Source organism: Lichenostomus cassidix, chromosome Z (genome assembly GCF_008360975.1).
Source record: "Lichenostomus cassidix isolate B80296 chromosome Z, HeHo_3.0, whole genome shotgun sequence".
Lineage (NCBI taxonomy): Eukaryota > Metazoa > Chordata > Aves > Passeriformes > Meliphagidae > Lichenostomus > Lichenostomus cassidix.
The window spans coordinates 57,758,188-57,772,893 of NC_139511.1; the positions used below are offsets into that span (position 1 = coordinate 57,758,188).

At 41.8% G+C, this 14,706-nt stretch overlaps 1 protein-coding gene across 1 annotated transcript in view; it reads right to left on the minus strand.

Moving 5' to 3' along the window:
• IL31RA (interleukin 31 receptor A) overlaps positions 1-6,657 on the minus strand; it is a 34,988-nt gene extending 28,331 nt beyond the window's left edge. Inside the window, exon 1 of the mRNA XM_085041809.1 lies at positions 6,432-6,657. The gene's annotated coding sequence lies outside the window, so the exon portion shown is untranslated. The remainder of the gene's footprint in view (positions 1-6,431) is intronic.
• Between the last annotated feature and the right edge of the window lie 8,049 nt (positions 6,658-14,706).

Genomic DNA, 14,706 nt, shown 5'->3' on the forward strand with positions numbered 1-14,706 from the left:
AGAACATGCCACATATATAAATGGAAAGGCAGCATGTCATAGAGTCACTGAATCATAGGGTGTTAAGGGTTGGAAGGGATTTTAAAGATCCTCTAGTCCTAACCCTCCTTTCCCTGTTCAGGGACACCTCCCACTAGATCAGGTTGCTCAAGGCCTTATCCAGCCTGGCCTTGAATACTTCCAGGGATGGGGCATCCACAACTTCCTTGGGCAACCTCTTCCAGAGTTTCACCACCTTCACAGTAAAGAATTTCTTCCTAATACCTAGTCTGAATTTCCCCTTTCAGTGTGTACCCATTCCTCTTTGCCCTGCCACTCCAGTGCCTGTCAGAGTCTCTCTCCAGCTTCCCTGTAGGCTCCTTCAGATACTGGAAGGTGTCTGTGAGGTCTCCACACAACCTTCTCTTCTCCAGGCTGAACAGCCCCAACTTTCTCAGCCTATCCTCATAGGGGAGGTGCTCCAGTCCTCTTATCAGCTTCATGGACTCCTCTGGACTTCCTCCAGCAGTTCCATCTCCCTCTTATGTTGAGGATCCCAGAGCTGGATGCAGTGATCTAGTTGGGTTCTCACAGCACAAAGCAGAGGGGTAGAACCCTTCTGTTGCCCTGCTGGCCATGCTGCTTTGGATGCAGCCCAGGAATCCCTTGGCATGCTGGGCTGTGAGCACTCATTGCAGCTCATGGTGTTTTCATCAACCATCATGCCCAAGCCCTTCCCTGCAGGCTACTATCAATCACTTCTCTGCCTGCAGGTGTGTCTGGGATTGCAATGATCCAGGTGTAGGACCTTGCATTTGGCCTTGTTGAACTTCATGAGGTTTGCATGTTCTCACCTCTCAAGCCTGTCCAGGTCCCTGTGGATGGCATCCCTTCCCTCCTGTGTGTCAACTGCCCCACATAGCTCACTGTCATCACTGAGGGTGCCCTCAATCCCACTGTCCATGTCACCAACAAGATGCTGAACAGTACTTGCCCCAGGACCAACCTCTGAGGGACACCACTCATCATTGGTCTCCATGCAGACAGTGAAGCATTGGTCACAACTCTGTATGTGGCCATCCAGACAGTTCTTTATCCACTGAATGGTCCATCTATCAAATCCATGTCTCTCCTATACAGGGACAAGGATGACAAGAGGGACAGTGACAAATTCTTTGCATAAGTCCAGGGAGATGATGTGAGTTGCTCTGTTTCTGTCCAGCAAAGCTGTAGCCCCATCAGAGAAGACCACCAAATTTGTCAGGCATGGTTTGCCTTTGGTAAAGCCATGTTGGTTGTCACCAATCACCTCTTTGCTTTTCATGTACCTTACTATAGTTTCCAGGAGAATCTGCTGTATGATCTTTCCCAGCATAGATACAAAACTGACTGGTCTGTAGTCCCTTGCGTCTTCTGCAATCCCTTTTTTAAAAATGGTGCTTATAATTACCCTTTTTCAGTCACCAGGGACTTCACTTGACAGCCTAATTTTTCAAAAATTAGGGATAGCAGCTTAGCAGCTTCTTCTGCCAGCTCCCTCAGGACCCACAGATGAATCTTTTCAGATCCCATGGGCTTGTGTAAATTGAGGTTCCTTAGATGGTCTCAGACTTGATCCTCTTCTACAGCGGGTTTAGTATCGTCATTCTCCCAGTCCCTGCATTTGCCTTTCTCAACCTGAGTGATGCGGCTGGAGCACTTGCTGATGAAGACTCAGGCACAGATGTTGTCAAGAACCTCAGCCTTCTCTTTGCCCAGGATAGCCATATCTCCATTTCCTTCCAAAGAAGACTAAGGAAAATATAGGCCCTTCTCTTCCTTGCAACGTATCTATTGACTTGAGGTACGCAGTGCCAAGTACAGAGGGACAATCCCTGCCCTGCTCCTGCTGGCCACACCATTGCTGATCCAGGCCAGGATGCCATTGGCCTTCTTGGCCACCTGGGCACACCCTGGCTCATGTTCAGCTGCTGTCACCAGCATCCCCAGGTCCTTTTCCACTGGGCACTTTCCAGCCACTCTGCCCCAGCCTGTGGCACTGCCTGGGGTTGTTGTGACCCAAGGGCAGCACCCAGCACTTTGCCTTGTTGAGCCTCACAGCATTGGCCTCAGCCCATGATCCAGCCTGTCCAGATCCCTCTGCAGAGCCTTCCTGCCCTCCAGCAGACCAACTCCTGCTCAGCCTGATTTCATCTGCAAACTGACTACACATGCACTTGATCCCATTGTGAGGATCAGCAATAAAGATATTGAACAGGACTCAGCCTCCTACTGAGCCCTAGTGAACCCCATGAGCAATCAGCTGCTAACTGGTATGGCACCACTCAGCACCAGTTTTGTTCCAGTCATTTTCAAGAATTTTTAACACTTTTCCTGGAATGTGACACAAAATTCTTTCTTACCAAGTCTGATGCTCTCCTAACAACTATGAAAGGGGAAAGAAATTGAATAGATGCTCCTGTCTTTTATTTAGTCTTTACTATCCATTGCTATGGCTCTGCCATGCCAGCTGCCATATAGAGAGACAGACCTTGCCCTATACCCAACAAGCAAACACTGAATGCCAGGAGCCCAAGTCTCCACTCTGCCCCTTTGGGCCACCTGACTGTGATGCTTTACAAAACACATCTCAAAAAGCAGTACCATCAGTTTCCAGAACTCCAAGATTCAAATCCATCAGCATTTCCTAGAGGGAAAGAGGACACTTTAGGCAAATGATTCAAATATGTACTTCATTGTCCTTTTTAGGTAATAGGTTGCATCAGATTCATGATTGGCCAGGATTGCACCAAAGACGAGTATCAGTGAGCATCAGAAGAGGAAAATGGAGGTTTTTCTACATTGGCCAGAGAAGACAATGACACATACACATAAGGGAAGAAGCAGTAAATTTGAAGGACAGCTAATGGGCTTTCCCAGCTCTCTAACCCCTATAACTTACACTCATCCATGGGAAAAGAGACAGAAATGGTGATGAAAGATCCTGGGCACTTTGGTTTCACAATCCAGTCTTTAACTGAGCCCAAGATAGTCAGCTGAACCTCAGACCAGGATGAATATGATTGAAAATGTTTATTTTTAAATAGAACTTGGTTCAAACAGTTGTTAGGTGCACTTCCTTCTGGAAAATAAACCTGTATGTACTTTAAATTATGATGGCCTACCTAAAAATGGAATCATAATCTACTAACACCACTTAAAGGAAATAAATTCAAACAACACATTTATTGAGAAAACTACTAAGCCTGACATATCCGAAGGAGCCACATGGTAAGGCTCTCAAAATGCTTTATCAAATGCTGACCACAGAAACCTAATCTATAAACACTGTAACAGAAAAAAACCCCATCATCTCACGTTCAACATCTTGTTAATTTAAAAGCTGCAAATCAACTGAAAACTGAAAAAGCAGGAAAGCCATTTTTCCCTCTTTGAGTCTCTAAATAAAAAATGTAGACACAAAAGGATAAGACACCTTTGTTTTAAAATTCTGAAAGACATAATGACCAGGAAAAGTCAAGTCTGCTAATAACTGCTGATAACAACTATTTTTCTTAGTATACCGTGGAGTCACAGAGTCAAAACATGTTTTGATAAACCCTTTGTTTTCTTATAAAACAGCACATTGAATGTTCATAGATTATAATATAAAATGTTGTTACATTGGAATTTAAATAAAATTTTTAACTATGTGAGCTTGATACTAATAGGGAAAAATAGAATAGAACTCATTATTCTCTGAATAAGCATAAAAAATAAGCCTCTATATTAATCTTAAGGTATAAAATGCTCAGATAGATGATAAAGCAGCAAAACAGACATTTTTTCACTAATTAATATATTGTTCCTCATTCAAGAAACATAATTTTTTGGGGAAAAAGCTTAAAGTTACAAACACAAAACAAGATTTACTTTCTTTATCTATACACATGGGTCACTTGTTTTATTTTAAATACATGGTCGTATCCAATTTGATAATGCTCATTAAAACACAGGCCAGGCCATCAGTATAACTAGAACTAAATGTTGATTTGTATTACCAGATGCCATGTTGCTTTCAGAGTGGTGCTGTTATTCCCTGTTCATTTTTTTACTGAAAAAGAAAAAACAGACAAGCTACAGTCTGAACAGGGTTCATGTACTGGTCTGGTCTTGGAGTGAGCCTCCTTCTTAGGCTGTTTCTGACTGACTACAAAGCCTATTTGGGATACCAGAGTCTACTTTGAGAGATGATTTTGCATCAGAGATTTTCAGTTAGTAAGACATTACTAGACAATAGTTGCCTTCATGCCCCTTTGTGTTGGTGGAGAATAAGTTGTCTCTGCTGTGGCAAGCATAGGTGAGCAAAATGCATGGGCAGGGCAGGAGGATCCATGCACTGAGCTCTACAGAAACATAGAACTCTCTCTGAGAAGAGGGTAGCCAGATCCAAATCTCTTAATTTGTCAGAATTGGGTGCCTTCAATCTGAAGTCTGTACAGAATACACAGCTGTCAGAAAATCAGAAGGAAGATTCTCTCTACTACTTCAGAACATTAGTTCACATTCTCCAGTCTTGCCCCTCAAACTAACACTGGAACTAGACGTAAAACACACATCTACTTAAATAATGTTAACAAAACATGTTTTGGAAGAAAGCAAAAACTTTCCTTGACTGTTATGGAATCAGCTACAGCCCCAAAATGCAGAGTATCATTACAATCCCTGTACTACTGCAGTGCTGCAAGTGTTGGAAGAATACAGAACACAGTGCAGGTAGGACTGTGCTCCCACAGACATGAGAGGGAAAGAAAATGAGCACAAAACTTCACTTTCATACTTTCTTTACACTCAAAAAAGATGACTGTGGCCCTGAAGCTTACCTCTACATGTAATACATTGTTCTGAAAAAGTAATTTAATCATGTATTTTAGAAAACATTATAAACTCAGACTCATTGCAGCACCATTACACTGCTACTTCAGATCAACTTGCAAAGGTTATATATCATGCTTTTCTTTACTATCTCTGCTGTAAACTTGACTAACAATACTGATGTATCTTAATCAAAACTGCAAGGCAAAACACCATGCTAGTAAGTAATCAGGTGCCATGGGACCTACTAAACAGTTATGTTTTGACATCCCTTAGTATGGCTTTTTTTAATTGAAAATGTTCCCTATGAGCACCAAATAATGTAAAAAATCACCAGGTTTAAAATATGTCATGAGAAAAATCAAGATCTTTAATCTTCAGTACTGCAACCCCTCTGCCTGAAGTTTCCTTCTCCCTTTCTATCCCTTTTAAGAGCTGTTTTGTTACTGATTAGCCTCTACCTGACAGAACTATCTGAACTGACCACTCTGTTCTTTTGCCCAATACATGACGCTTCCTTCAAGCATGAAAACATTCTCTAGCCCAATCAGTGTCTTAATTCACAGATAGAGTCTAGAAGTTGGATTCCAACTATTTTGGACAATCATAGAATCATTTTGGTTGAAGAAGACCTTGAAGTGCAATCATTAACCCAGCACTGCCAAATCCACCACTAATACATGTTCCCAAGTGCCGCATCTACACGCCTTTTAAATACCCCCAGGAACAGTTACTCCACCACTTTTCTGGGCAGCCTGTTCCAGTGCTTGACAGCTCTTTCTGACAAAAAAGTTTTCCTGAAATCCAATCTAAACCTGGTGCACCTTGCAGCAATTTCTTCTTGTCTGCTGCTTGTAACTTGGCAGAAGAGGCTTACCCTCATCTCACCATAACCTTTCAGGCAGTTACAGAGTGATAAAATGTCCCCTGAGCCTTCTTTTCTGCAGGCTAAACATCCCCAGCTCCTTCAGCCTCCACTTCCAAAAGACAAATCATACAGTCCATTACCAGTGAGAAGGCAAGTGACACCTCCCCAGTTTAAGCATAAGAGCATGAAGATGATACTCAGGATGGGTATGTACACAAACACATTACAAAAACATTTTTCCTCAGAAGGCAGAAATTGCAGACATTGAAGAAACCTGGGGCCAATGCATTTTAATCTGATACATCACTTCGAGAAAATTTTAATGAATACAAACAATTTACGCAGAGAGCAGTTAAGTAAGAGCTTTTCCTTCCTCTGATGATTGTGTATGTTGCAAACATTTGAGAACTGACTCTTAAAGTCACAAAAAGAAAAACCACCGCCAAGCATCTGTATCAGATTCTTGACAAAATGAGATGAAAGCAACTAGCATATGGTCTCATGGACTTGAAAGAAAGAAATCAAAAGGAGCCTTTTGGCCCGGAGAGACACAGAAGCATGTCCTGCCCCAAGTCTGGCATGAACAGCTGGAGACATGCAAACGCAATCAAGTTTAACTGCTAGAGATCCACGCGAGTGATAGTCTGGGGAAGAGTTTCACACTCTCCCACACTCCATATAAACGAAAATGAGCACAGGGACCTCTGCTGAAAACATCTTTTTCACTTACCTCAGCGGCAGAACAGGAGTTTGGTTTAACAGGAGCCTCTGCCACCCCGCGACTGCGAAGGGACGAACAAAATAGGAAGTTGCCCGGCTGAGCACAAGTAACGCTTCTTCCCGTAATTCTGAAGGCCAGAAACGGGCCCACCCCCCGGCCGGGACGAGCGGTGTCGGACTCGAGCAGCCCGAGCAGCCCCAGCTGCCCCGCACGGCGCCGGCCGCCCGCGAGCGGATGCTCCGCACCGCCCGGAGCCCCGACAGGCTCCCGCCCCCGGACCCACCCCGCCGGCCCCTGCCAGCCCCTGACCTCCCCCGCGCCCGTCCCTGAGGCCACCCCAGCTCCCGGGATGGGGCGGAGCGGGGACACAGCCCCGCCGCCGCCCAGGCTGCGAGTGTTCCCGCACCAATCGCGCCGCTCTTTCAGAGGCCGGTAATCAGCCGGCCGTGCGGGGGTGTACGCAGCGACACTGTAGTGCAGATAAATCAATAGCGTCTTCAAATCCCGTAACAAGCGCAGCAAAGCAAGCATATTGGGTGACATCCACCGGTGAGGAGTACACAAGCGTAAGCACCTCGTGCATCATTTAGGGCACCGGCAGAGGAAGAACTCCAGTGGCAATCCCTTTTAAAGCTAACAAATGTATTCCACTTAATGGGTTGGAAGAAGACTGCAGCCATCAGCAAAATAAAAGGGAATAATGGGACTGAAAATCTGAAGGAACGTTGCAATTAAGAAAGACGCTGCAAAATTAGTAAATGGAAAACCAAAGTCCCTAGTAATGTGGCGCCTATTAAGCACAGTCCTTGCTAAGCAGACACTCCAAGAACAGATACTGAATTTTAATAATGCAATCAGTACACCAAGAAGTCTTGGCCCAAATTCAGGAACAGATCCATTACAGACAACAAACTGTTTATCCTGCACTAGTGTCACACGTAACACAAGCTGTAGATTGACTCATTTCAATTTCCATGACTTGTGCAGCTCAGGCTTTTTCAGGCTATTTTAACACACAAGCTAACCACCCACCCCAACTTCCAGATCACTGATTAGCCTTTACCCTCTTTAGCTAACCATGCGATTCAGCCAGGTAGCCCATTTGCTTCCCTTTTTATTTTTGAATAATGTTGGCATCTCCCCATCATCCATAACCTCAGCGTGAGGCTGCAAGGTAAACTGTTTTTATTTTTCTAAACTCCCCTTGTTATTTAGAAGTATACATTAGCACGCATAGTGATATTTTTAAAACTTCCATTTGTTTTACTACAAAAGAATAGATAAAACAGAAATGTGATTCAAAAGAAGCAGATGCAAACTGTAGCCTAAGCGCTCTTTGATATACTGGATTTTTTTTTCTTTAGTGAGTAAAAAAGAAAGAGCAGAACCAAAATTGTTTTTGACTACTGAACCTCTATTCTAGACTTGGCCTGATTAGTTGCCTGTTCTCACAGATGAATACATTGCTTTTATTGACACACAAAGTTGGCTGCTCAACCTCTCAAAGTGATGGAAAGTTGCACCAGACCTAAAAGACTAGTTAAACTTGTTCAACTTTTAAAAACCTTGAGTCATCCCTCTGCCTACTTCAGGGCTAGGGACATGCTTAAATTAAACCTTCCACAGTGTTAAATATTAGCGGGTAGACTGGGGCAGTAGCACTTAGGAGATTGCAGGATGCAGAGGGCACTTAATGATAGCATCAGTAGCGCTTTCACCTACCACCATCTGTAACAAGTTAAAAGTAAAGAGAAAAATATCTTACAAAAGTGCTGTCATTTACCAAAAGTGATTTGCCACAGAAGACAGGAAACCTTTAGAGTGCAATAGAAATCGTGCCAAAAAAGGTGTTCCATATCCACACTTACACTTTTATCCACTTGGCACGTGAATGCTGTAGAACTCTTCTGCCCTGAAGGTGGGAGGTAAGTGAAGCTACTGTTCCTGAAAGACAAAGGAGGAAATGCCTTCCACAGAAAGACTCGACTGTTTTCAAGCCACGCCTCTCTTACCAGTATTGTCTGGCCTGGTGATTCAGGGGCAACTGCTCCAGGGATTGGTTGATCCCAGATGTACCCCTTCTTAAAGGGAAGCACTTCCACAGTCCCTGTCGGCAGGGTGAGACAGGAGACTGAAGAATTACTGCTAAAAATCTGACTCTCACTGCAAATCAATGTTACCCATAGTAGTTCCATTTCAAAAAACGTTTATTTTCTGTATTATGTATGACCATACCCTATGAAGTTCCTGACCACTGTATAATTAGACTGAGCCAGTATTAATTAACACCGGCACAGAATAGAGAATTTTGTAGTTCACTGGAAAAATCAGGTACATTTTCATTGATCAGCTGCAAATTGACCTTGCAGCTTTTAATTGTGCAGTCTTAACAAAAGCAAGTTTGATGGAAAACATACACAGAATTTTACCTCCAGAAGTTATAGAGTTGGTTCTAACCAAGAAACTCATTAGGCTGATTCCTGCCTAAGCTAATGACTTGAAAGACTTAATTCCTCTAAATGTTAAAGAGGAGGGGATGAGAACAGACTCTCATTGACTTATGCCATTGCAAAACACAAATAAAAACCATGAAAGTCCTTCTATTCCCTAGTGATCTCATTTGTGGGGAAAAAAAATCCTGTGCATAGTCTGATTTTGGTATCATTTCCTGAGTGTGCATAACTCCATTTTTCAGTGAGTAACTTGTCATTAGAAATCAACTACCATTAACCTCCATGCAACAGGAGAAAAATTAACTATGCCGTCCTTAAATTTCACTTTAGTGTAACATAAAAATTCAACAGCAGTACCCCAGTACCCTCAAAAGCATTCTCTTAAATTACTGGGTTATGACTACAGCCTTAGTTTAAATGTAACACATTGTCCAAGCTTATGACTAACATATCACTGAATAAGCAAGAATAATGGATGTGACAACCCACTCTTAAGAGGAAGGAAGTACCTAAGATTTACAATGCTCACTGGTCAAAAAGAACAGTAAGGCAAAGGGTCTGCAAACAATCAAAGTTTTATTAGTAAACTACACACCTGGTATGGAAATTGGCATGTTAATCTCTGGTCTACTATATAAGCACACAGCAGTGAGTTTTGGATAAAGGGGTAGGGAAAGAGGAAGATGACCACCACAATCCATCGTGCACTTAAAGTGAGCCTCTCTACTATGGGCAACAACTCTATGACTCTAGTTTGATATAGTTGTAGAGGCAGACCTACAAAGTGCTCAAACCTAACAAAAGGTATAAGAAATGTACCAACTATTAAGTTGTGCAGTGTGCAACTACCAAAGTTTAATACACACAGGTCTTAAGTGTCATTATTTGTGAATCTTTTTAATCTCTACTCTAGAGAAGATCTATTCCTCAATAAAAGAATCAGGTATTTTGCTAAGGCAGCCACAAACCCGTTATCAATTTCTGTATAGAGAACTATGCAATACTTCCTTCCCGTCACATCTTCCTTCACAGCATTGCAACATCATAACAACAGCTGTAATTGTAATCTCAAAATGCTGGCAAAGAAAGGATGCTTCATTCCCAGAGTCACGTCTTTGGTGGTTTATTACAGAAATGTTTTACATGTTCTCATCCTAGGCAATTTAAGCTTCCCAAGCCTTTTACTACAAATGCAAAAGTAGAGAAATGTAATCAAACCCATTTGTACAAACAGGCTAAAGGAATTACTGAAAATCCCATGTGGCTTTAATAGCAGGATGATAAAGCACTATTTCTTGTTATTTTCCACCACAAGACCACAGTGAGCAGACTCTTTTTGAACAATCCCAGGGACTGCAACTCCACCAGCAACCTGGGGAGCCAGATCCAATGCTTAATGTCTCTTTTCCTAAGTTTTCTCTAATACCCTATCTAAACCTCCCCTGGTGCAACCTGAGGCCATTTCCACTTGCACAGAACCATAGACTGGTTATGGTTGGAAAAGAACTCCAAGATCATTGAGTCCAATCTTTGATTAAGTACCACCCTGTCAACTAAACCATAGCACTAAGTGCCAAGTCTCAGTGTTTTTTGACCTCTTCCAAGCATAGTGACTCCACCATCTCCCTGGGCAGCCCATTCCAATGCCTTATCACCGTTTCTGTGAAGAACTTCTCCCTGATACTCAACCTGAACTTCCCTGGTGCAGCTTAAGGCCTTTTCCTCTCATCCTGTCACTGGTTGCCCAGGAGAAGAGACCAATCCCCACCTCGAGACAACCTCCTTTTAGGTCACACCTTTTCTCCAAGCTAAACACCCCCAGCTCCCTCAGCTGCTCCTCACAGCACTTGTGCTCCAGACCCTTCCCCAGCTCCATTGCCCTTCTCTGGACTCACTGCAGCACCTCAATGTCTTTCTTGCAGTGAGGAGCCCAGAGCTGGACACAGCACTCAAGGTGTGGCCTCACCAGTGCCAAGAAGTCACTGGCCTTCTTGGCCACCTGGGCACAACCTGGCTCATGTTCAACCACTGTCAACCAGCACCACCAGGTCCTTTTCTGCCAGGCATTTTATAGCCATTCTGCCCCAGCCTGTGGCACTGCCTGGGGTTGTTGTGACTCAAGGGCAGAACCCAGCACTTGGCCTTGTTAAACCTCAAACTACTGTCCTCAGCTCATCAATCCAGCCAGTCCAGATCCCTCTGCAGAGCCTCCCTGACCTCCAGCAGATCCACACTCTCATTGATTTCACCTGTAAACTGAGAGTGCACTCCTTCCCCTCATCCAAATCATTAATAAAGATATTAAACAGAACTGTCCCCAGTACTGAGCCCTTGGGTACCCCACTCATGACCAACCACCAGCTAGATGTAACTCCACTCACTACCACTCTCAAGGCCTGGATATCCTGACAGTTTTTATCCAGTGAACAGTGTACCTGTCCAAGCCATGGGCTGCCAGCTTTTCCATGAGAATGCTGTGGGAAACTGTGTCAAAGGCTTTATTAAAGTCCAGCTAGACGACAATTAATTACTTTGTGAAACTGTTCAGAGTCGAAAACGGTTAAGAGGTAAAACATTTCACTAATGAATCTCTAACGTACAAGTCTGAGGTTGAACAATGTAATATGAAAGTACAACTGCTTTTTACAAAATGAAACATTTGTAGCTTGGAGAGAAGTTACAGTACAAAGCATGAGCAACCTGAATTTGAGACAATGCAGGTACTTGCCAAGGCACCACATTTCTAGAACAAGACACACAGTATAGGAAATGACCAGACACAAATTACTTGTTTCCAAGTCTCTGAAATTCTTCTAAAGGACTCACAGAATGATTTGAATCAATCTTTCCTACAGGTACCCACAATTGTACCTTCCAAGGAATCAGGACAAGTCTTCACTTGGTGAGGCATTTTTGTTGCTGTGGTCTGACGTTAGGTTCTTCCTCATGACTAGTCAGATGTCTCATAAAGGGTACATTAGCATTTAGTCAAGACTAGCACACTACCAGTTATCTACACCTTCTAATAAAGCACTGCTTTGTATTCTTAAATTTTATACATTGTACTTGCAGTCTACACGCACAAAAATTCCTGAAGTGGTTCAGAAAGGGTGGATTACATATTCACCAGTCTAGACAGTAAAAATGAGAATAAAGCAAGCATATTAATTTCTGTAAGTGATAGCTAAATGAGCTGACAAGCTACTACCAAAAAGTTTACATTGCAAGCTCAGAAATTAATTTGGTCTGGTGAAGAACGTTCCTTTGCTTGGCATATTTGGGTATGCTGCATATGACCTTATAATACCCAATCTGTTAAATCAGACATAGGTCTTTAATATAATTTAATTGGCATGTTTACACCAAGAAGCCCATGAAATACTGCTGCAGAGATAGCTTCAGAGTCTCCAGTGATACATAACAATGGTCCTAAAGGAAGAAATGCAGCATTTTTAAGCAGTGGGAGTGGAGGGGCAGAGTTGATGAAGACAAAGAATTATTGAGAAGTCAACTGCCTGTTTTCATCTCCCTGCTACTACTGGCAAAGGGAAAGGCACTAAGAGGCTAAAATTGAGTCATCTTCTTTCAGTACAAACCTAATTTATCTTTCCAGGACAAAAAGTCTTTGTAAACAACTATCCCATCTCCTATGACCATGCATATTTGGCTTTGAAGAGTGGAGGATGAGCAAAGCACAGCACTCTTTAAAGCTGGGAGGTATTTAAGGATTAGGTATTGAACACTACTTTAGCTGGCTTAGTTAAAGGAGGGAAAAGACATCAGTGGCAAGGAAATCCTACTTTATAGTACTGCACTGCATTAAGCTCATACAACAGTAAAATTAGCTGACTACAGCTATTGTGCATTATTTTCTAAGACAGTACAGGCAACATGTGTATTTACAGTGAAAAATATAATATTATTCTTACTTATATATGGATAACAGGCTCTAAAAGGTAAGTCAGATTTATTTAGAAGCATAGACAGGAAGACATTTTCAGCAGTTTGGTTTCCAAATAATTTGTCTAGTCAACTCTAAACAAAGAACTGAATCTCCAGTCTTAAATACAAAGAAGTTCCTTTAAGTGTCCTTCCTCACCAGAGTATTTTTCTGCTTAATAAAAAATAATAAAAGCCAAACTCACTATCTTTAGCAGTGTCAAAGACTATACCATAGTTACTTTGAAGGAAATAAACAGCATAAAATAAACATTTAATATTTGTATTTCAAGCACCGCTCAACTATTGTCCAGAATTAGTTCTACTGGATTTCAACATTTTCCTTAAGCTTGCTGGAAAAATACAGGTATCAGATAAATTTGAAGAGAATGTGCCTAAATTTAAGGTACCCACATCCTTGGTCCACACTCCATAGTCAAATGATTTAATCTACTGTTGCTTATTAGTTAATGGACTTAAGACATGGAAACAATCATACCATAAAACCCTCAGACAACTGAGGGTTTGTAAGAAATGTTATTGCCAAAGACCAAAACTAACCACACACAGTAGTAGCCACATAAAAAAAAGTAAAATCTGCAGTGACAGAAGAGTATTTTTACCTTTCACTATTTCTGAAGTACAGGTACAGACATCCACATTAGACCAAGACCCACCCATTTAGTTGTGTCACTGAAGACAAAGTTGTGACAATATCCCTTTCTTGTGTCACCAGACAATTCCCTGGACTCCAGGACAGCACGTTCAAATTACCAAACTGGTTAACAGAAAAAACCCCAAAACCTTTATTATTACCTAACACTGAAGCATTACACATTGTCTTAAACCAAAGAGGAATACAGATTTTACATAAAGCTAGCTGACACACTGACAATATTTAGCAAGCTTGCTTTTTTTTCCCCCAGCCCTTTAACTGAGGTCAGTGAAGAGACACAGGTCCATTCTTTTGCATTTTTAAAGCTAATTGTAAGAGAATGCAAATTCCACAAGTATTATCAATAATCAAAGAGACGTTTTCAAACAGACTGTTTATAATGTCTTCAGCAGACTGTAGTGTGCTGATCTATCTGACAAAACACTCTGGAGGACTTTAATCAACCTGGTATTAGTTTTGCAGACATTCTATTTTCTTTCTGTTTTTCACAACTCTTTGTTAACAGTCCTTCAATTCTTATTGCCATAATTTTTGAGTTGAGATGCAGCCCTCAATCAGCAAAGTTAAGCATACTGTGAAAACTGACTGCTTTATTCAGCTACTACCTGAAGATTCCTTACAACTCATCCATAGCCCATAAACAGCTCTAGATAAAAGACTGTAAATTTCTAATTTATATTTTCCTTTAGTGACAATAACTGGACATAATTTGTGCTCCAACTGGCATTCAAAGAAAACACATGTTGTCAATGCTGTTTTATACATCCTATAAAAACTGAATTTAATTGATAAAAACCCCATGTTAATTGTTTGATGAAAGGTCTGATGTCATTTCTCACATTCCTCAACACTAGTCTGTAAAGGACATTCAACAATCTTGAACTAAAGTTCCAATACAAATAGCAATCTTCACATAAACATGGAGATACAAGATAGGGAAAAAACATTCAATGACCTGAGTTTAGCACAAACTATAGGTACCAGAATCACCTGAAAGGAATTACAGACGTGTTGTTACATTGTTCACAGGTTTAAATCAGTTCAGCAAAGCCTTTTAAGAAGACTCACCCTGACTTGCCACCAGAAGGACAACAGGAGTCTCTCGAATGAAGAAGGTACTGACACGGTATTTTCCAGTAAGTTTTTTTAACATGCTCTCCACATAAAATCACTTGAGTGCAAAAAAAATAGGCAACTGACAGTACACTTCATTCCC